This window comes from Felis catus, chromosome C1 (genome assembly GCF_018350175.1).
Source record: "Felis catus isolate Fca126 chromosome C1, F.catus_Fca126_mat1.0, whole genome shotgun sequence".
NCBI classification, from domain to species: domain Eukaryota; kingdom Metazoa; phylum Chordata; class Mammalia; order Carnivora; family Felidae; genus Felis; species Felis catus.
The window spans coordinates 77,138,762-77,162,806 of NC_058375.1; the positions used below are offsets into that span (position 1 = coordinate 77,138,762).

Here is a 24,045-nt window from a genome sequence, read left to right on the forward strand (position 1 = left end):
AACAAAACAAAACTCTTTGCCCCAAGGGTATTTGTCAAAAACCATCAGAGGCAATTGTTTCATATTGCAGCTGACCAAGGCAGTGAATAACACTTGAGACAAACAATAGGCTAACCAAAAGAGCTTAAAAAGAAAAACTGGGTGCTTCGAAAAGTTCCAAAATATTCCTGAGAATCTAGATGGTCATATGTAAGCACAGGTATGTGCACATGCTCAGGAAAAAACTGAGAAGGCCCTAAGCACTCACCTCTGGCTAACGTGAAGCTCTACACAAGCAGCAAGTTAAGAGTAAGGCAAAGTTACAAAATTCTCTTCTGAATGCTGAAGGCCCCAACACACACAGACCTTCTAAACAAAAACTGGGAGACTCACTGATTCCAGGTATTTAAGGACACCTCTGTTGAATTATTAGTTGAACACTAAGCTCACTGAGTAGAGACTTCAGTGGTCACCCATGTTAAAGAAAGCAGATTTTACTCAATTCAATTTTGTTTATTAGTTCAGAATAAACAAACAGTAACAACAACAAACACTGCGAAGGGAGAATATCTGATTATCAAAGCTTCCACATTATTAAACATTTAGTTTTCAACAAAAAAACAGTAACACTTAAAAAAAAAGGCTTAAAAGAAAATCATTCATATACATGGGAAAACAAAGACACTCAATAAAAAGTGTCCAAGGAAACACAGACATTAGACTTAACAACCACATTCACAAATCGCTTATTTTAAACATGTCCAAAGAACTAAAGGAAATCTATGTCTAACAAACCAAAGGAAAGTTATGAGATAGATGTCCCACAAATAGAAAATACAAATAGATATAAATCATGATAAAGAATAAAAAAATTCTGGAGTTGAAATGTAAAAAATTTTAGTGAAATTAAAACTTCACTAGAAATTTTCACCAGATTTGAACAGGCAGAAAAAGAAATCAGTGAATATGAAGATAAGTCAATTGTGATTACTTCTCTGAAAACAGAAAGAAAAACAAATCAAAGATTTAAAAAAAAAAAAAAGATGAGTCTAAGATACCTGGGGGACACCATTAAGCATGTCAACATACACATAATGGGAGTCCCAGGGGGGGGGGGGGGGGGGGGAGAGAGAGAGAGAGAGAGAGAGAGAGAGAGAGAGAGAGAAGTGAAAAGGGCAGAAAAAATATCTGGGGTGCCTGAATGGCTCAGTTAGTTAAGTGTCTGACTTTTCATTTTGGCTCAGGTCATGATCTCATGGTTTGTGGGTTCGAGCCCATGTTGTGCTCAGTACTGACAGTGTGGAGCCTGCTTGGAATTCTCTCTCCCTCTCTCTCTGCTCCTCCCGTACTTGCTATCTCTCTCTCTCTAAATAAACATTAAAAAAAAACACCAATATCTAAATAAATGACTGAAAAGTTCCCTAAATATTAACCTAACATCCAAAAAACTCAACGAACTACTATAAATAAACTAAAAAAACAGAGAATCCTGAAATAACCAAGAGATAAGTGACTTGTCATATATAGAGATCCTCCATAAAATTAATAATTTCTCACCAGAAACCATGGAAGCCAGAAATGCAAAGGGAAGACATATTCAAAGTACTGAAAAAGTAATACTATCAACCAAGAATTCTTTAACTACTTTTCAAAAAATGAAGGCGAAATTAAGACATTCCCAGATAAACAAAAACTGACAGAACTGGTTGCCAGGAGACCTAATATACAAGAAATACTGAAAGGTGTCCTTAAGGCTGAAATGAAAGGACGCTACACCATAACTTGAATCCACCTGAAGAATAATGAGCACAGTAAAGGTAGCTAGGTAAGTAAATATTAAAGATACAATATAAAATATACATAAAATATATTATATAAAATATAGAACATTAAATAACTTTTAATTTTGTAACTTTTTTCTTCTGATTTAAGAGACATATAGAGACATAATTTGCATGAGAATAGCACAAAGGACAGAGAAGAAATGGAGCTATACAGGAGAAAAATTTTTGTATATTATTGAAATTAAGTTGCTATTAATCTGAACTAGATTGAAGTAAAGTTATTAATTGCAATTCCCAGGACAACCACAATGAAAATATATATAGTGAAAAAAAACTAATAAGGGATTTAAATAGTACTACAAAATAATCTATTTAGAACAAAGGAAGGTAACAGTAGAGGAAAAAAGAACAACAGAAAAAAACCTTAAGACAAACACAAAACAAGTAACAAAATAGTGGACATAAATCCTCCCTTATCAGTAACTATATTAAATGCAAATAAACTTGACGTTCCAATCAAAAAGAAGTGACTGAAAGAATGTGTAAAAAAAGACAACCCAATTATACATTATCTAAAAGAGATGATACACTGTAGGTTCAAAGACACTTTTGATTCAAATAAACTGCAAGTAAAAGGATGGAAAAAGATATACCAAGCAATCTATAACCAAGAAAAAGAGCTGGAATGGCTATACTCTTTTTTTTTTTTTTTTTTTTTTTTTTTTTTTAGAGAGACAGAAGGGAAGGGGTAGAATCTTAAGCAAGCTCCACGCTCAGCACAGAACCTGAGACAGGGCTCAATCCCATGATACTGGGATCATGACTGAGCCCAAATCAAGAGTTGGACACTCAACTGATTGAGCTACCCAGGTACCCCAGGAATGGCTGTACTCGTATCACACAAAATAGACATTAAAAAAAATGTTACTAGAGACGACAAAGAAGGACATTTTATAATGATAAAAGGGTCAATTCATCAAAAATTATAGATCAGCTATAAACACATATACTCCTAAGAATAAAGACTCAAACATATGAAACAGAAACATAAAACTGAAAGGAAAAATAGACAACAGACAAAAACAAACAAAAATAGTTGGGAGACTTATTTAACTCACTTCCAATAATGGATAGAGCCAGACCAAAAAAAAAAAAAAAAAAAAAAGCAAACAAAACAACACAAGGAAACAGAAGACTTTAACACTATAAACTAACTAGACTTGACAGGTACAGGATTCTCCGCTCAAAACAGCAGAACACTTCCTTCTCAAGTGTACATGAACATTCTCCAGTATAAGCTATATGTTAGGCAATAATACAAGTCTCAAGAACTTTAAAGGAATAAAATAATACAAAGTATGTTGGAATGAAACTAGAAAGCAGTTACAGAAGGAAATTTGGGAAATGAATATGTGGAAATTAAGCAACAAACTCCTAAAAAACAAGAAGTCAAGGAAATCACACAGGAAAATTATAAAATACGTTAAGATTAAAACAAAAGCACAACACAACAAAATTTAAATGATGAAGTGAAAGCAGTGTTTAAAGGGAAATTTATAGCTATACATGCCTACATTTAAAAAGATCTCAATTCAAAAACCTAAACTTTGACCTTAAAAAAAAAAACAGAAAAAGAACAAACTAAACCCAAAACAGGCAGATGAAGAAAACAAAGATTACAGCATAAATGAATGAAACAGAGAACAGAAAAATAATACAGAACAATCAATGAAACCAAAAGTTGGTTCTTTGAAAACATCAATGAAGTTTACAAGCCTTCAGCTAGGCTGCCAAGAAAAAAAAAAAAAAGACAAATTATTATAATCAAGAATGATAAAGGGATCATTACTACTGGTGTTATAATAATAAAAATTATATGGGAACATTAGGAACAACTGTATAGCAACACATTAAATAACCTACATAAAATGGACAAATTTTTAGGGGGAAAAACTACTGAAACTGATTCAAGAAGGGGTAGAAAATCCAAATAGCATTATAAATTAAAGAGATTAAATAAGGAAAAAATTTACCAAAAGTAAACCAGGATTAGATGGATTCTCTGGTACAATCTACCTTTAAACCAAGCGTTTTAAGAATTGACACCAATCCTCCACAAACTCTTCCTCAAAAAAGAAGAGGAAGGAACATTTCCTAATTCATTTTATGAAGCCATTATTACCTTCATACCAAAACCAAGACATCACAGGAAAAGAAAACTACATATAAACGTCCCTTTTGAATAAAATCACAAAAATCCCCTCTATTTTGTGTGCATGCACACACACGTTTCTAAAGACATACCATCTAGATCCCCTTTGCTTCTCGTTCCAATCTAAATTAATAACTCTCAGACCTGCTGCACAGCCACACTCCTTGGATCTCCCTTCACCATTATTTTAGGTATGCATTCTTTTTACTTATCTCCTGTACTGGATCCTATTTCCTGGATAATCCCTCTTTTTGATTTACCTCATCATTTTGATAAAGTCCACGTCCTCTAGTAACTTCCTGAGATAGAGTGCAATTGAAATAAATATTCCAACGACCTCATATGTTTCATAACTTTAGCCTACTCCCACACTTGACAGCTTGGCAAGGTATAGAATTAGTTTGGAAATACCTTTCCTTCAAATGCTTTGAAGGCATTATTCCATTAACAATTACTTTCCATTGTTACTGATTCCTAATCCCTTTTATATGCTTCAAACGAGAAAGCTCTTAGGAACTTCCTTTTATTTCTAATGTCTGAAATTTCACCATGATGTACTTTGACGTGGGTTCTTCCCCCCTAGTCACTATGCGGAGCATTCCGTGCACCCTGTCAGTGTGAAAACCCAAGTTTTTTGTTCAATTATTAATTTCCTCCACACATTTTTTCCCCATTCTGTAATTCTCATTTTTTACATGTTGAATTCACCAAGTATGATCCTCTCATATTCTTACCTTCTACTTTATATCTCTTTTTGTCCTGCTTTCTGGAAGATTTCCTCAACTGTATCTTCCAACCTTCTACTAAGTATTTAACATTCTAAATTTCTAGCTTTTCTATTAATGTCATATCCTGTACTTCCAATCCTTCTATTATTTCATATTCTAAATGTCTAAGAGCTTTTCTTTGTTTTCTGAGGATTCTTTTTAAAGCAAGCATCCTTTCTTGCTTCAAAGACAGAATTTATCTTACTTCCAAACATATTCCAGTAACTTTTTTTCTTCTTGAACTGTTTCTATTTCTTTCTCTTTCATACTGAGGTTATCTTCAAATGATCCTTAATGTCATATTTGAAAATGAAACATTTAAAGGCTGTCTATAAATTGCATTAATGGGTAGGTGTCATTGTAGGATGTGGACCAGTCTGGGCCATTTCTCTGGGTGAATCCACATCTGTTATTATCTGTTGGCCTTTTTTCCTGATCATTAGTTTGCTATAACAGGATTAATCTTCCAACCTCACATCTGGGGTTATAAGCCTAACACCCAGTATTCTCAGGACCAGTAGAGAAAAAGAGGCTGGGGAGGATTCCTGGATGTAGATTTCTAGTCAATACTATTTAGTATGACACCCTTAACCCAAGCTGTGTGTAGAGTTCTCCAGTACAGAGAAGAAACTTGAGGGTAAGAAACCCTCTCCTGGTACCATGAGTGTTGCTTATTTTTTATCATAGACTTTTGGACAATTCTTTCAAAAGTACCTGAAGCTACCAATTTCTGAAGAACCCCAGGATCTACGGCACCAATTCTAGGCCTTCCCCCAAAATAAGCGGAAAATTCAGTTTTCTCAGATCTACAAAATTAGTTACTACATGTTGCTTTTCAGCCTCCAGAGTTTTCTGTGATTAACTTTTCAGTTTTCTTTGTCCCTGACACCCTATGCCTTTAAAAAAACAAACGAAAACCACTATTCCAATTCTAGTAGGGATAGCAAAGTAAATGAAAGTTTTTTAACCCATCATGTTTAAATGAATATTAACCTCATCTGTTTTTTCATGTCGTATACTCGTTGTTCATTTCTAAATAGTACGAAATTGAAGCTTAAATCCCAACAGGACACAGTTTTCATCATCCAAGCAAGTAGTTAACATCATTTTGGCTTTAATATCTAGTTTTATTGTTTAATCAAAAAAAAAAATACTGGCCTACACCATTCCTCTTATTTAGAACCCCAAATTCTCTTTGAAACTCAAAACACGATTTTTTAAAAAATTCACCAGAATTTGAAAAGAATGTTGTATTCTCTGTTTGGAACAAAGGTTGACATACATCTTTTAAATAAAATCTATTGCTAGTCAAATCTTCATATCCTCAATTTGTTTATTTGATCTATTAATTTCTGAGAGGTAAATTAAACTCTCTTAAAAAGACTGGTGTTGGGGGGCGCCTGGGTGGCGCAGTCGGTTAAGCGTCCGACTTCAGCCAGGTCACGATCTCGCGGTCCGGGAGTTCGAGCCCCGCGTCAGGCTCTGGGCTGATGGCTCAGAGCCTGGAGCCTGTTTCCGATTCTGTGTCTCCCTCTCTCGCTGCCCCTCCCCCGTTTATGCTCTGTCTCTCTCTCTGTCCCAAAAATAAATAAACGTTGAAAAAAAAATTAAAAAAAAAAAAGACTGGTGTTACTAATTTCTCTAAAGAAACATTACTTACTCTACTTCATGTTTCAATGCTGTTTATCACACACAATTTCAAGCTGATAGAGTTTAGTTCTTTTTATTAATTAAAAAATTTTTTTCACTCATTTTACTCTAGAAAAGGTTTTATCCTTTGCTTGATAGTGATGAACTTGTTTTAGTATTTTTGCCATTCCTTTGTTTTTTTTTTTTTTTAACTTTGTTTTCAGAGAGAGAGCGTGTGCACACTATAGCACACAAGCTGGGGAGGGGCAGATGAGAGAGGGAGAGAGAATTCCAAGCAGGCTCTGCACTGGTAGTGCAGAGTCTGATATGGGGCTCTAACTTGTGAACTGTGACACCATGATTTGAGCCAAAATGCAGAGTCGAACGTTTAACAGACTGAGCTACCCAGGCACCCTGCCATTCCTTTATTTTTAATGATTTAGATTTCCTACTATGTCTTAGATACAACTCATAAAACTACACACCAAAAATTTTTAATCCAATCTGCAAAGGCAGGGAGTGAGGAGGACCAATTCCTGTTAAATTAAGAAAAAGCTGCTGGAAGGCTATCAGTTAATCAAACTTGACAGGGAGTTGGTAAGTCTTGGAAAATAAGATGAACCAGGAGGAAGGTGGACAAGCAATATCACACTAAAGGACATCTTCTTAGAATGCCATTTCTACCACTCTTAATGGCAGAGTCACCATTAAGGCATTCAATGCCATAGCACAAGATTTTTGATCCAATCATAGCCACAAATTATCTCTATCTCCTCCACCTCTTTTCTGTATGAGCTTTTCAGTAGGTTCAATGTATACGGAATAGTCAATCTGGCCTTTCAAACTGCAGCCTCTTCTCAAGCATGTGATGATTTTTCATTGCTTCTCAGCTGACGTAGACCCAAGCAGTGCACAAAGGTGGAAACAGGTCTATTTCTAAGAAGTTTCCAGGCACAAATGGGTAGAGACAGGGAAATATTTAAGAGGTTCAGGGGAGGGCTTTCATGCAAGCTTCCTATTCTCATATCAATAGTTCAGGATAATCAGAGAAGAGTAAATAGTTCTACTGTCAACCCATCTCACCCATACTCTTTATACCAAAATACCAATTTCAGAGATGATGGATGGATCTTTACTTCCAGTGACAATAGGGGACAGCCTATTCTCTTTTACTTTAGTTGATATCTTAACAGGTAACTTGGACACAGTCAAATGTACTTGCCTATTTTATCATGTTGCCAGAAATCTCACTAACTTCTTTACTGAAATTAAGTCTTTATTAACTGTGAGAACAGTTAAAATGTAAACTTGTTAAACTAAGACTAACATATTACCTTAAGTTCCTAGGCTCTATAAACTCCCAAATTCTGTTCTATTTAATAACTCTAAAAAAGGGAGATAAAAAATTTTAATTATTTTACTTATAAACTTTTTCATATTTTTCTAATTCTTTTCTTTTAAGAATAATCTTGGGGCACCTGGGTGGCTCAGGCAGTTGAGTGTCCAACTTCGGCTCAGGTCACGATCTCGCGGTTTGTGGGTTAGAGTCCTGCGTCGGGCTCTGTGCTGACAGCTCAGAGCCTGGAGCCTGCTTCAGAGTCTGTGTCTCCCTCTCTCTCTCTGCACCCCCCCTCCCCCACCTCACACTCTGTCTCTCTCTCATTCAAAAATAAACATAAAAAATTTTTTTTAAATAAAAAAACAAGAATCTTACTATAAGACACAGTATCCATTCCATTTAAACACCCTTAAAAACCCCAATAAAGACAAACATCTTACATCTTAAATATCAAAAAACGCTACTGCTCAGAGGGAACTATAAGGATTATTTTTTCCCCTACCAACACACTTGTTCTCAACTATTCCTAAATTTTGAAATAAGTATTTATTTTAAAACAAATTTAAACACTGGTATTCCAGGTTATTAATTTTATTATCTGTTTTCCCACCAACTCCTATACCAATCAGAATGTCTCTTAAACCATGTCTAAAATATACTATTATAACTCAGAATACAACATTACAATTACAAGCTCTTCTTAATATTCAAGTAATTTTTTTTTTTAGTTCAAAGTACTAGCAATTCAGAAAATACCACTACAGCATAACTTCCTTGGGTGTTACTTCGTTCTCAAACCAAACTTAAAAGCTCATCAGTTTTTTAATAGAACAAGGTGAATGTATCCCAGTTAGTGTTAATAATTTATTTGCAAATTGTGTGTCCAAGTAAATTTATTTTCAATGAGACGATAAAAGTGTTCCATTCTTATTTTAACTTTGCATGACAAACAGGAGCCACATAGTTCACTTGCTTGATTTTAAAACTACCCATCCTTACTCTTCCCTCTCACCCACCAAGATAATAACCTCCAACTGGCCTTCCTCACTTCAATCTCTTCTCAAATCATGTTCTATCTGGCTGCTAATCTTTCTTTATTTTTATTCATTTATTTCTGTTCAGTGGCCTTAAGGAGTATCCCTTATCTCTAATTTCTAATCCAAACTTCTTCAGATTCCCCCAGCTCGGGCCACATCTTATCAAATTTATTCTTCATTACATTCATTTAAAATAGACTCTATTTTGAGTAAGGGAAACGCTTACATTCCACAATTTCCATCTCTGTGCTTTTTTAACATAACTTTTCCCCTACCTCTCCACCAATATTCCTTCCCTCTCCACCAATCTTCATACCACTTCTTCAAAACCTAGATTAGAAAAATATTTTTGCCAAGGAGCTTAATTAATTAGTCCAGTCTTACTAGACACCATTCATTTTATTTTCTGTCAACTCAGTAATTCAAATGCTTCATTATTAAGTCCTCTTCAAGTTGTGTCTTAAATCATAAGTTCTTCAGAGCAGGAACCATATCCTTTACTCCATATATTAGCATTCTTACCCTAGTAAGATACTAAGTGAATTCTGTATAATAACTACCCCAGTGAAAACAAGCAAAGGTTGAAGAACATACAACCACAAAAATAAGGTTTTTCTGCATACAAAAAAAATCCAATCTCCCAAAACTAAATACAAATACAACATTCATTTTCATCCAAACAACACAAAAACATAAAATATACCCTTAAAAATATTTTTTTCTAGCTGGAGAAGTCAGCTCTTAAAGCTCTTAAGGCTGTTAATTAATAACATTCTAGTTGTTTTTGTTTGTGGTTTTCTAAATCTGGCCCAAAAGATATTATATAAAGTCTTAATATTTTGTAGATAATAACCACACTTTTTCAATGTCTAATCTAACCAATTTGCTTTAGCCTTCTGTACTTCATAAATGCAAAACCTACATAAGAGAAGTTGATATATAAGGTTTTATTTCAAGACGACTATAAAATTCTTAGGGCTACAGTATATTAAGCAAACTTACTACATATTTAAAAAAAACACAACTTTATATATTCTCATTCATAAGTTCAAAAGCATTCATAATCCAAACGTTAATGAGAAAGTATTTTCATGTCCACTTCTGTACAAATTTATGAAACGTATCTATTCTTCAAAACTAGGCATACTAGGATGTAAAGATACATATTTTCATTGTTAGGTACTGTTTCAACTTTATAAAATACATATTTGAGAAATAAAAATATTTCTCCCAAAAGCACCAATTGTTGCAGTAGTAAACAAGGCTTCTGCTGCTCAGTATTTATAAAAAACAATGTTGTAACCATTAATTCCGTTTGAAAAACAGAATTGATTCAAGCAGTAGAAGTGAAAATCATGATGAATAATTCCACTTCAGTTTTCATTTTGTAAAGTGTCTCTCATGGATTTTAACCATTCAAATGTTTGTGTAACTGTCCTTAAGGTAACATTCTAGGTTCTTTACACATAAATAAATGTCAAAATCTTTCAGGTTAAGAATGCATACTTAGCTGTAAACAGAAGTACACCAATTTACTCTTATCCCTACAATCACAATCAGAAACACTCAAATACCTTATTAAGTAACCTGCAATGCCTGAAAGCTAACTTACATAATGCCTAGAAGCTACTATTAAAAAGGTTCCAAAAGACCTCTATATTAGGAGGCAATCCAAGACCTCCTCTACCTACTTCTTGGCTATATGCCTAGAGAATACTGTAATGAAAGCAAGCCAGATAACTATGTTATCTGCAGAAGCAATTCAAATCTCTGCATTCTAAACAAATTTCTAGTCATAAAACTACCTTCTGAAGAATCAGTATTAATGAAAACTAAGAAACACCTCTCTGATCTTGGTATAAACCACACTGGAAAAAAAAAGTAGAGCTATGGTACCAACCACCTATCAACTGATTACCTCCAAATTCACATAATGCCAAACAAGGACAGAAAAGACAGAGATTCAAGTCATCAACTCTCACTACCCTTGGAAAGGAGGACAAATATGCCATAATCAAGTTCAAATATAAGCTAAACTTATTTATGGTGATAGAGACCAAAACAGTAGTCACTTTTGGAGGGGGAATTGGAAATTTTTTCCATATAGAAAATGTTTACTGTCTTTATGAGAAGTCGCGTGTGTATGCTTCTATGAAAAATTTCACTGAGGTGTTGTCATAAGATGTGTGCACTTCACTGTATGTAAGTTATACCTAAATAAAACATATAAAAATAACTTCAAAAAATGGTCAAATCTAAAAACCTTTTCTCAATTCAATTCCTTTTTGATCATTCTCCATCATACGGCTAATCAGAAAATACCAATATTCCCTAAGCACACTTTTTCCCCTTAGAAGACCTACAAGACTTTGTGAGTACTCTTCTGCATTTTTCCTGTTCTGCCTCGTGTGTGTGTGCACACACATGCGTGTGTGTGTGTGTGCGCGCGTGCATATTTGAGAGAGAGAGAGAGAGAGAGAGAGAGAGAGAGAGAGAGAACGTAAGCAGGGTTGAGAAGGGCAGGGGGAGGGGGGTGGGAGTCCCAAGCAGGCTCCACACACAGCATGGAGTCCCCCGCGAGGCTTGATCCCATGACCTTAGGGTCATCACCTGAGCCAAAATCAAGTCAGAAGCTCAACCAACTGAGCCACCCAAGTGCCCCTTGTTCTGCCTCATATTAACTCACTTAAATATTAATTTGATATTAACTGCTCATGTACAAGACATGATTAGGCACCCTCCAACATACAATATCTCATACACACACATCCCCCATACTAAACAAATTCCTTAAACTAGATTCAAGTCACTCTATTATCTGATTTCAAATTATGTCTCCTATTTTAATTCCCATCACTTTACAGATTTGTTCTCCAGCAGACTCTTTTCTTAGCTACCCTTTAAGGCTCATTTCAATTCCTACTTTATCCTTTCTCCATACGTGTACAGAACTAACTATATCTGCACTGTCCAATACAAAAGCCACGTCGCTACTAAGCACTTGTAGTCCGGCTAGTCTGAATTGAGATGTGCTTTAATTACAGAACACACACTTCTGATTCTGAGACCTGACGTGAAAAAAATGAATGCAGAATAGCTCAATTATTGGAATAATGTTCTGAATATACTGGGTTAAGTAAAATACATTAATAAATTTAATTTTACCTATTTATTTTCATTAAAAAAATTTTTTTAATGTTTATTTATTTTTGAAAGAAAGAGAGACACAGAGTGTGAGTGGAGGAGGGACAGAGAGGGACACACAGAATCTGAAGCAGGCTCCAGGCTCTGAGCTGTCAGCAGAGTCCGACGTGGGGCCCGAACTCAAGAACCATAGGATCATGGCCTGAGCCCAAGTCCGACACTTAACTGACTGAGCCACCCAGGCACCCCTCTTTTCATTTTTTAACATAGCTACAGAAAAATTTAAATCACATTTGCAGCACAACAACATATTCCTATTGGTCAGTGCTGCCCTGTACAATTTATTTATAAAAGCCCCACAAATTATCTTTAAATATATGTCATCCACCCAATTAAAGTATAAGAATTCAGTATTTTCCCTTTTATAAAGGTTATTACATTAGGAATTACAAGTAGTAACCAAACAAAATTAAGTGCCTATTTAATTTTAATATCACTTTTTAAATATTTCTAACAGGGAAACTTACAGCATTTCAAAGTATAAAAATATCGGAAAAGTTGTTTTCACATGCCTAAACTGAAAACGTCATCTACATTTTACATGTATCCAATTTTGAGTTAAATGTCTCACCAGGTAGGTATTATTAAACCTGTAGCATTTCTAATTCCAGAGAGTATTAGTTCTGATTAACCTTCATTATTTTTCTTCTTGGTCACTCAGTAAAGAAAAAAGGCAGTCTCCACTTTGACCAATATCACTGTACCAAAATCCAGCAGCCAAGACAAAGAGCCTTTATATGGTGGTATGAATAAACAATGTGGGCAATATGACACCGCTTAAAATAAGAGTAGGCAGAAAAATGCTTTTATAATGTTTTATAAGTAGGAAATAAAACTTACAAATTGTATAATTAGGTTAAAGTACAGATAGAAAGGAGGGGAAAGCAGAGTAGAAAGATTTCATCTATAGAATCAAGATATACCTAAGACTCAAACTTGGCTGCTATACTAATTACTATCTACATGACCTGAGTTTGAGTTTGTTTCCTTGCATATAAAACGGGAATATATACATCAAACATTATTATAAGGAATACAGAGTAGATGCTTAATGTTGGTCTCATCTCCCTTAACTTTAAAAAAAATTTTTTTTAATATTTATTTTTGAGAGAGAGAGAGAGAGAGAGAGAGAGAGCATGAGCAGGCGAGGAGCAGAGAAAACAGGAGACACAGAATCCAAAGCAGGCTCCAGGCTCCAAGCTGACAGCAGAGAGCCCAGCAGAGAGCCCGATGTAGGGCTCGAACCCACAAACCACAAGATCGTGACCTGAGCCGAAGTCAGATGCTTAACTGACTGCGCCACCCCGGTGCCCCTCATCTCCCTTTCCTTTAATACTAATGATTATATAATGGTGGTAAGAAATGGGTGACTTTTCTCTCCTTCATTTTCCAAACTGCTGAAAATATTAAGCATATCTGAAACAGAATTCTAACTTTTCATGCTCACACCTCTCTGCCACATGAACTTAAAATTACTTTTACTAGCTTTTAAATAAAAAGCTTAAAATCTATGTTGGTGGTGGGGGACATAGGTGGTAGAAGAAAAATTAAAGATACAAGTAAGTTTAAGACCATACCAGCCCAAATACAAAACAAAGAAAAGTATGGAGAGGAAAACAGCAAAAGGAAATGCTGTTTGAGGAAATTCTCCTGACTCAGACAAAGCAGCAAAATGACAACATACCTCTCCTCAATGTAGCTGCAGTTGAAGCTATTCTCTCTTGGCTGGGGTTTAAAAGTATATTATATACAAATACATGCAGCCACGCACCCTCTTCCCGCCACTAGTGGTCAAAAATTTAAAGGACAGTAAAGAAATTCAGGATGTTTTAACCAAGATAAATCAACACATTGGCTGGGAAACAACTTCACATTAAAATGCACTCATTCCCAAGTGCATTTATTCATCAGCTGACAGTACTAAAAGGGAATGTGTTCCTGAAATACTGAACCTGGTTAATAGCTTCTGCTGCTAGAACTGGAGAAGGCACACTTTGATGCCTGCATCTAACTTCCTTTATCAACAACCCTCCCTTTGTAGACATGGGTCTAAAAAAGGAACACTAGCAAAAGTATGTAATTCCAAATCACTCGCAGGTGAAAATTTCAAGTTATTATAAAAAAATTAAACAATAGTAGTAACTATTACTATTTTTATAAAAGCTAACATTTGCTCAGCACCCACTGTGTACCAGAAAGCTAAGGACTTTACATGAATTATGTAATGTAAACTTTAAGCCTCTATGAAGATTATTATTGTTAAATCCTCTTGCCTAATGCTCAGAGCTAGATTTTTTAAAGCGATCTCAATGCCCAGCGTGGGCCTGAACTCACAACCCTGAGAGCGAGTCTCAAAAGAGTCACATGCACATGCTCTACTGACTGAGCCAGCCAGGTACCCCCCCAACAGCTAGATTTTAACCCCATCAGTTTTACTTCAAAGCTTACACTTTTAAACCTTAGCTCATCTTATCTCTTTATTCATATACAATTATAAATGCAACTATGATTTCCTGTGTGTGTATATATACACATTTGTCTGTGTGTGTATGCGTGTAATACTCAGCAAATCAACAGTAAGCAACAGGCAAGGCTTTTATCCACCTTCACAAACCATTCAACAAACAAATGGCCATCATTCTCTTTCCAATAAATGGTGTTTTGAAAATACTAGTTATATCATCATCTTCCTCAAGAAACTGATGAAAAAAATATGCATTCAGCTTTCAAATAAAAGGATAAACACCATAGAAGAAAGGATAAAAGTGTTAATCTTTTATAAAAGATATATAATTGATAGAATACAGATAAACATGCTTTGTAAACTGTAAAGTACTTTCATCCTAACGCTTCATTACATTTTTATTTTAAATTATTCGTTTCACTCCTGACTTATTTAAGTTTCTGAACTTTGTACAAAAAGTCTTTTAAAAGCTTTTAAAAGCTGTATTTTCAACTTCAATGAAAGATATACATACTAAAGGCTTAATACCTAAAATCACACTTATCACTCCAACCAACTTCAACTGTACCACAATCTAGACTAATAGAATTAAATTACAAGGAAAAAACCACTTATCTATACTTTTCACAAAGTTACTTACAAGATCACAGTTCCAAGAATCCCAAATGAAATGGGAAGGCTACAGCTTGCAAACAGAAGAGGTAAAGCAAAGATTAGTAGAGGGAGAGTATAAAGGAAATATCTTAGAAACGCTAATCTTAATCCAGCCTCACTTTCCTCCATCCAGAAGTGTGCACTGCTGCTTCTGTCCTGGCATGCTTCTTTTCTCCCCCCTGAGATCGTCTGCTTTTCTCCTCCTGGAAAGTTATGTCACAGGACTTTTTGTTTTTCTTGCTAACATTTCTCAATTGTCAAAGGATGTCCTATCTTGAATCTTGTCCTTGAAAAGGACAAAAACATAGTATCTCCCCATAATTAAGAGTTCCTCCTAAATTCAAAGATAGTAACTCCATAGTTCAAATTTGGCAGATCTTAGAAAAAAATTAACAGTAGAGCAACTACGACCCTAGAGATGAGAAACACCCTTTTCATGGAGACCCCCACCTTCCTGAAGAAAGACCATGAATTTAATTTGCTATTCTACCTTCTAGATCTCAAGTGATCTTTACACTTGTTTTTAAGAGAAGAACAGAAATTCTTCGGCCAACCAGCAGGGTGAGCTAGTGCTAGAATCAGATTGATTACTGTCAATTTTCTGAAAATTCAAAGATGTAAATGGTCTGTAATATTAAAAGCAACTATTTCTATTAACAGACAATACATCTAGAACTGCCTTAATCGTTGCTGTATCTCATAACTTTGTAAACATTTACAGATTCCATCTACGAAACAGTCTTTATAGGGATTAATGATAGTAAGTGTAAAAAACTAGAGCTCATTTGAATACCTACCCAAAATATCATAATTGCTATTCTTTATTCTCATGTTTTATTGTATACAGCTATCAATTAAATTAAAAACACTTTTTTAAAAGGACTGGTATAAAATTAGGACTGGATAATTCAGCATACCTATTTCTGAATTCAGGGCAAACTGCTGCCTTTAAGGCTGCCTGAAAAGCAATCATGAGAAAAGCATTCCTACAAAAATAAGATCCACTCTTTTCCTTTGGTCCCACACCCTGAGAAGAGTCTAAATAGGTAACCCTAACACTAACAGTATATCTGGGATAAACCTGATCTTTTCTGACAACCAATCTGTCTAAATTTTAGGTATCCTCACCACTTCTAGCGACTGTCCTTGAGTCTCTCCTCTTCTCATGCTACCCAATACAGTCTCAATTCAACCACACCAAAACTCTTCCTCATATAACTTGAATAACAAATTAAAACTGCAAAATATTTAAGGTTTGCAGATAACAGACTCACTTTGTAATTACCAATAATCTGAGAATAATCCGATTTATCACATGACTAAAATGTAATTAAACCTACTCAGTGTTGAAAATTAAGAAGTAGTTCTTAGAAAAATCAATAATTTAAATGTACCCTAAATGACCAATAAAAGCTTTAAAACCTCAATACGATTTAATAGTTTTTGTTATATTTGATATCCAAAGAAGTTAAAGAACTGAGGGATCCCACCATAAGTGATTTTGCTACTTTTGAATTTCCTAACAGATCTTACAGATCTACTACTATTCAGTAGTAGTAAATCTTAAAAAGTTGCTTTTAACAAGGGCTAATCTAAGTGTCATGTCCATTCACCCGATAAAAAAGCTACCATTACAAAATGAAGGCACTAGCATCACTGTTTTCAGCATCGCATTTCTTATGTAATAATTTGTAGTAATGGCAATTACTTCAAATCTTCCAAGAAATTCATCAAGCTGTTTTTTTGTTTTTGTTTTTTTTTAATTTCTGGGTCAAGACTGCTTTTTGAAAACCTCACAATTCAAAAGCAACATTGGCCCCAAATTATCTGAAATGTCTGTATTTTGTATCTGAAACTATTTCACTGAAAGCCACTTTCACAACTGTATCACCATATCATGTTAATTGAAACTTTTTAACTTCTTGTCACAGAAGTTCTCATTAATATAATAGTATCTAATAAGTGTTTTCAAGCACACTTATTTAAATGTTTTAACCATTAGCTGCAGACAGTCACCTTTTCATCCCACCAACGTGATCAACGAAAAGAGCAATGAGGTAGAAGTTGAAAAGACAATTTTCCATTATTCACTAACTTAATCATACTTGGTCATTAATATATTATAAAACAGTGGGTAAAACTAGGTGTTCCCTGAGATTCCTTCCACTCCAAAACCACATGATTCAGTAACACATTTTGCCAATGTTGATGTATCTCCTATTCGTTAATACAGTAAGAGTGTTCTCTATTAAAAGATGAAAAGTTAAAGGGGGAAAATCTGTATCTGAAAGAAGCAAGGAAAATGAAAGTTTTAAGTCATATTAAAAAATTCAAATTTTAATTTGAACAGAGATCTAAAGTTAACAATCCAAATGTGCTTTAACCCTGCAATCACATAACTTACTCTTGTCAACGTGACCTGGCCAAAACATTAGTTGTTTCCAAATTCTGTACTTCAAACATTAGTTAATACCAATGTACAAAGTATGAGGTAGCTGTAAGTGCAGTGTCACTTTACAATTCTAAAATCCACACTACAGAGATCTTAACAGGGATATACATATCACTGCATCAACAGTGGTCAAGCCTTCATGTTTCACCTATTAAAATGTCGAAATTCTAACTTCCTCATAAAAACCAATTTTTTCTCACCAAAGCTACCAAAGCAGTATTACTGCCATCAACTTCCCTGGATACTTACACATGACACTGAAGGCAAACAGCAGGTTTCCTTTGAGTAACTTGAGTTGTCTATTTTTTGAAATGCTTTCCTTCTTCTTGGACCAAAGAAATGTAACTAAACTACTGCAGAGAGGCAATATGCTATTAAGGCAAATCTAATCTATCATCCAGATGCAACAAGCCTGGCATTAGTCAGAAGTGGCCAGAAGAGATGATGGTGTTTTGGCATTCCTGTTGTAATTATTGACTTGTATACAAAACAGGACCATCATTTAGGCCCCCATTGTGTTTACCCCCTTGTGGAGTACTTCTCAATGACCACACAAAATTTGAAGTCTAGACATGAAAGTTTTATAACAACTAAATTTATGTCAATATTACTTAGGCAGTTCAAGGAAAGTTTTCCACTAATGCTGCTAAACCATGGATGGATCCCAACACGAGAGTCGTCTGTGGAAGTCTCGTAACAAGAAACCTTTAGCTCCACCACCTAAGTTTCCAATCACTGAGAAGGGTCTGGGACAACTCATCTTCAGGTTCACGGGAGAAGTGGAGCACACCTGCTTTCCTCTGGCAGAGATTAAGCTCCCAGGGACACAAAGGCCAGGGAATCAGACCTGGAGAAGCAAAAAGCTTTAGCTGGACACCCACCAAGCCCCTGGCAACCCAAACACTTTGGGCGATTTACCTCTTGCTGTTACTTCCCAGGCACCTAGCGGCATAAGATCTTGCAGAACAGGGGGAGGGGAGGTCTATGCGGTCCCGGTCCCACGTAAGGGGAGGGGTGTGTGCAGTTAATGCCAGAGCTGGCGCTTCTGGCCCAAACCGAGCAGCCCCGGAGAGGGGTTGGTGACTGCTCTCGGACCGCCCCGTTACTCAGTGCGTTGCAATGGCGACCGCCAGGCTCCCCAAGCCGCCGGATCTCGGCCCCTTCCCCCTACTGCTCACTGGCTGCTCGGCTTCATGTGACTAAACAAAACCCCCAAGTCTAGTGCCCAGCTCAGCCCCTTTGTGTCCGCTACCGGATCCTCCGACGCCGCCGCGGAAAGGTTCCCCCCCCACCCACCCACTCTCCGCCGAGTCCCGCCCCGCGGCGGCGGCCGCCGCTCACCTCAGGCTCCGCCGCCCCCCGCGGCCGCCGCGGCCGCCGCCTCCCCGAACCCGGGGCCCGGGCTCCTTGTGTAGCACCAACTCCGCCTCCTCGGCCGCCGCCGCCATCTTAGCCTGTGCGGCAAAACGCGTCCTTTTGGATGGCTGGGACCCAGCCTAGGGCGTAGCTCCCCGGGCCCGAGCGCCGAAGGTCGGGTCCCCCAAGTTCTTCCGCCACCCTCAATCCCGCCGCCGCCACAGCCCAGAGGCCCGAAACCCACTCGAGTCCCGGAGAATCCGACCAAATAACCCCTGAAACTCACAGTTTGGTGCCGTGTGCGTCAAACCGGGGCGACGTTGGGAGCGCGCGGCGTCCCCGCGTCACACGCCGCTCTGTACGCTACTCGGCTCCAACGGCCCCCCTCCGCTCCCCGCTTTTCGCCTCCGGCCCCGGTTCCCACGGCGCAGGCGCGCTGCTTTCCCGCCTCTACCGAGCTGCGAGCCGCGGGGGCGGCCAGCGAGGAGTTCTAGGGCGGCTTTGCTCTGGTGGAGCGCCTGGGCCAATTAGGCAAACGGGGGCAGCAGAAACAGTGCACCACTGTTCTCGGGTGCCAGAAACCAAACAAGGTCACCTCCCCCAGCGCTGACCTAATCGCTCTCAAGGAGGTTCCCGCCCCAAAGTAGGCACGCTCCAAATATGGTGGTGCCCAAACTCTGCAAGACCCAAGCACTTAGGCAAGCCTAGGCCCTTTAAGGTGGAACAGGCCCGTATTTGATTTCCATAATCACTAGAGTGCCAAAATTCCTTTTCTTGTCCTACTGTTGACGAAAAGAGCAAAGGAACTCAAGATTGCCAGTCACAACTGTAATGGCAGAGGAAGGTTTGGATCTTAAGGGAGCCAATTGTTGGGAGATGCTTGATGGCCAGGCGAAGCATCAAATGTGGCAACTCGATTAGCGGAGCAGGCTGCCCTAAAAGGTGCCCTGGGTTTGGCCCAATTTGATTCTTTCAAATCTCAAGTGTAGGGAAGATACTTTGTCCCTGTGTTACTCATTATGCCAGAAGTCTCCAAATTAAGGTTATATAAGAAGCACTTGAGATACTGGTTAACCCTTCAAAGAATCAGTAGGTCCCAAAAGAGTTCTGGAAAGCATCCTTTTTAACAAGCATCCACCCCAAGAGTCTGAGGACAGAGTCACACACTACACTTTGAGAAACACTGACTTGGGGCTATTCTCTTGCTTTCAAACTGAGCAAACAAGAAGTTGCTAACGTGTTTGACATGAACCAAAAGTTCCCAAGGAATCTACTAGTCCTGTCTTAATAAATTTTTCATCTTTTCTGAATCTGTTTTCTTCTTTAAAAAACAACAACAACAACAACAAAAAACCTTTCATTAGCTTAGCAACCATCATAAACTGTGCTTCTCCAAACCCTCAAGATGTTATTGGCATTCAGAGAAATACACCATATTTGTGCTTATTTGACAAGAATGAGGGACATTCTCTTTCCTGTATGATCATGACTATCAGCAGCGGCAGACATAGATCCCCAAGAACAGATATTTACACTTGCTGCATTAATTAATAATAAAAATGGCTAACACTTTTGAGTGCTTACTAGGTACCAAACATTGCTCCAACTCATTTAATTTCATTACAACCTAATGAGGCAAAGGGAGGCTAGGTAATTTTCTCAAAGTCACGAAGCTCTTTAGACTCTTTAAAATGTGAATTTTCCTTCTTTATTTACACAAATGGGTAAATAATACCATATAAATGAAAATTTTTTTTCAGCCAATTGAGAGGGGTGCCCTCTGGGTCATTTCATCTGCGGAATCATTAAAATCAGACATTCTCCATTTACTATTAGACTTACAATTAATAAAAATCCTATGTACTATGAAAATTTTCATGACATTGTATCCGTACAGAAGCAGTTACCATAAAAACAAAAAAACAAAAACAAAAACAAAAAAAGCCAACAAACTCTGTTGCTTCCGTTGTGAAGGTACACTACCAATTAACTGATGGGCAGGCAGATCTTGCCACAAGCAAATAGAACCACTTAGAAGTCAACCATGATCAGGAACTTGTCTCACTAATGATGCTGTTTGTTGATACTAGAATCCAGCAACTAAACTGTAATGCTATAGATATGGTAGTACAAGTAATAGTGGTAATTATAATAGTAAAAGTAGTACTAGTTGATGAAATTATTTACAAAATAGATGTCAAAAAGCTTGATAAGGGTGGAAAGCTTGAATAAGGTAATGCAAAAAGAACACAAATAGGTAAGCAACTGGAAAAATCCAAGGACGAGGTATGTAGTACAGTGCCAAAATAGTTAAAGACATTGAAAGGAAATGGCAGTTGAGAATAAACATCAAGATGTTGTAAACAGTTTGACCCTGGGAGAAAATTCACAAAGCACCTCTACTCACTGTAATAAAATAATGCTCTGATAAGTGCATCTGACTAAGAATCTTTTAAAAGAAAGAGAGAAAGAGGAAAGTTATTCCAGTGAATGGAATTACCCAAGAAAAGATCCGAAGTAAGCTGTAGTCTCAAATGATACAGGTGAGAAGAAAATGCAGTTTGATGTTGGATAAAAGCAGGTAGTTCTCCACATTCTAGTACTTCCAAATTCCAGGCAAAAAGAAAAAGTAAAAACCTTGATTAATCTACTATCGTAGTAATAAAGTCAAGTTTTGGATTTATCTTAGGGCCTCACTAGTTCTGGACTCCCTTCTGAGTACCGAGACTATAAGGCAGTCTTATTTGTAGAACTGCGAATATTAGAATGTTTGTCAATTGGAGTGGAGGTAGAAGGATGTTTGGCATAGAGAAAGATGAAGTCAATAGAAATCAAGTCTTATATTTAATTTTGTCTCACATTAACATCAGCACAGAGCCTTATACAGAGCAAGCATAAAATAAATAATTGTGCTCAACCAACATTCACCAATTGCTTACTCCATGAAAAGCACCGTACGGGCACTGCAGCGAAAAGAAGAAGACCATTTGTCATACATATTTAATAAACAGTAGTTGAATGCAGGAGGAGTTTTTACGGTCCAATAAAAGAACTAGACAAAAAGTATAATCAACTCTCAACTTACCAGGGAGGGGGAAGTTGAGGAAATAGATAACAAAGATTTCAAAATCATAGTTATAACAAAACCTTGTAAAACATGGTACAATAGACAGATAGATAGTATACATGTATTTTTTAATATTTAGTAAAAATTACATCTAATGTTGAGAAACACATTTACTACTCTATCTCATCAACATATTAGAAGTAGACCATGAAAGTATATAAGCTTGTTCACAGAACACATGTAGAGAAAGAAAACAGTGGACCGTGGAAACTTAAAGAAAAAATATTTAAGGAATAAGTAGAGAAGTCCAAGAAACAAGAAATGGAGGGAGAGGGGTGCCTGGGTGGCTCAGATGGTTAAGTGTCCAACTCTAGATTTCAGCTCAGGTCATGATCTCATGGCTCATGAGATAGAGCCCTGTGTGGGGCTCTGTGGAGACAGCACGGAGCCTGCTTAAGATTCTTTCTCTCCCTCTCTTTCTGCCCCTACCCCACCTCTCTCAAAGGAAAAAAAAAAAAAAAAGAAATGGAGGGACAGAGGCATAAAAGGAGATTCAGGCACAAGTGTAACATCACCAAAGCCAAGGAAATATTGGTAACGGCTTACCACCATTACAAATAACCTCAATGGCTTCCCACAGTAAAGTTTCATTATTATTCAGGTCACACTCCACTGCAGTGAGTGGGAAGGAGAGGGGAGGCCTCAAAGCACTTATTCTGGCACCTAAGTTCCTTCCACCATTTGGCTTTGCCATCCGCGAAGGTCTTAGAGTCTCCTACTAGATCCTCTGCGAAGAGACAGGGAGTACACATGGAGAATCATGAGTGCAGTAAGTTGAAGTGGCCAAGCCCAGAAGTGGCACAAATCACTTCTCACTTTCCACCAGTCAGCAATTTAATCACATGGTCCCACTTAACTGCAGGCGGAGCCTAGGAAATGTAGTTAGGCAGTGTGCCCTGGAGGAAAAGGAAATGGGACTGGCGAACACAAAGCAGAGGCTCTGCACATCCTGCAAAGATGTAGCAAAGAGGTTATGAAAGATAAGTGGTGTCCACTGGGTATACAAGATCATTGGTGACCTTGGTAAGAGCAAGGTCAGTGGAGTGACTCAGCCACGGCAGTGGGTTCAGTAACAAACGAAAAGGAAAGAAGGGGAAATCGCAACTGAGCCACTGGACTCATAAGGCTGACAGACTAATCTGAGGCTATAGGTAAATGCCACTGTTCAAGGATTCTTGGCAACAAACCAGCCAGCTTTCTCCTGGTTAGAAGAAAGCCCTCAGTAGGACTTCATCAAATTTCCACACACATTAAATTTGAGAAATGCCTTTATTGTTTATTTTTTCCACAGTGAAAGATTCCAGATGTTCTGGGATATTTGGTTGAGATCCATCCAAGGAAAAAGGGCATCTGCAATTTCAGCCATCCCATGTGCTTTACTATAGAAAATGAACATAAAATAGTAAGCCAATATATTGCATTACACGTGTTGATTTCTTTAGTAATCAATAATTAGGAGATATAACTGTATAAATCTGTTCCTTTTTACTATATTCTAATAATTAGAACTTTGACTCTGATATCCCTAGCTCAATTTGTAAATGAAATTAAATATCTTCAAAATAAACCTTAAAATCTCTATCGTATATTACTTAAATTTTATAAGTATATTGAAGAAGGAAAAGAACAGTAGTTACAACCTTTATTTAATTTTTAAAATATTATTTATTTTTGACAGGTTGAGAGGAAGGAGCAGAGAGAGAGGGAGACAGAGGAGCAGAAGCAGGCTCTGAGCAGAGAGCCTGATGCAGGGCTCAAACTCAGGAACCGTGAGATCATGACCTGAGCAAAAGTCAGACGCTTAACTAACTGGGCCACCCAGGCACCCCAGTAGTTACAACCTTTAAAATTTTTTTTTAATGTTTTACTTATTTTTGAAAGAGAGACAGAGTGCGAGTGGGGGAGGGGCAGCGAGAGAGGGAGACACAGAATTGGAAGCAGGCTCCAGGTTCTGAGCTGTCAGCACAGAGCCTGACACAGGGCTCAAACTCACGAACCGAAGTTGGACGCTTAACTGACTGAGCCACCCAGGTGCCTCCAG

At 37.3% G+C, this 24,045-nt stretch overlaps 1 protein-coding gene across 25 annotated transcripts in view; it reads right to left on the reverse strand.

The window, feature by feature from the left end:
* Positions 1–19,462, reverse strand: part of ZNF644 (zinc finger protein 644) — a 104,786-nt gene extending 85,324 nt beyond the window's left edge. For 11 of the 25 annotated variants that reach the window (XM_045036173.1, XM_045036166.1, XM_045036160.1 and 8 more), the window contains exon 1: positions 17,771–18,791. The gene's annotated coding sequence lies outside the window, so the exon portion shown is untranslated. The other 14 variants (XM_045036162.1, XM_045036161.1, XM_045036158.1 and 11 more) reach the window with 9 other exon arrangements.
* Positions 19,463–24,045: the final 4,583 nt, after the last annotated feature.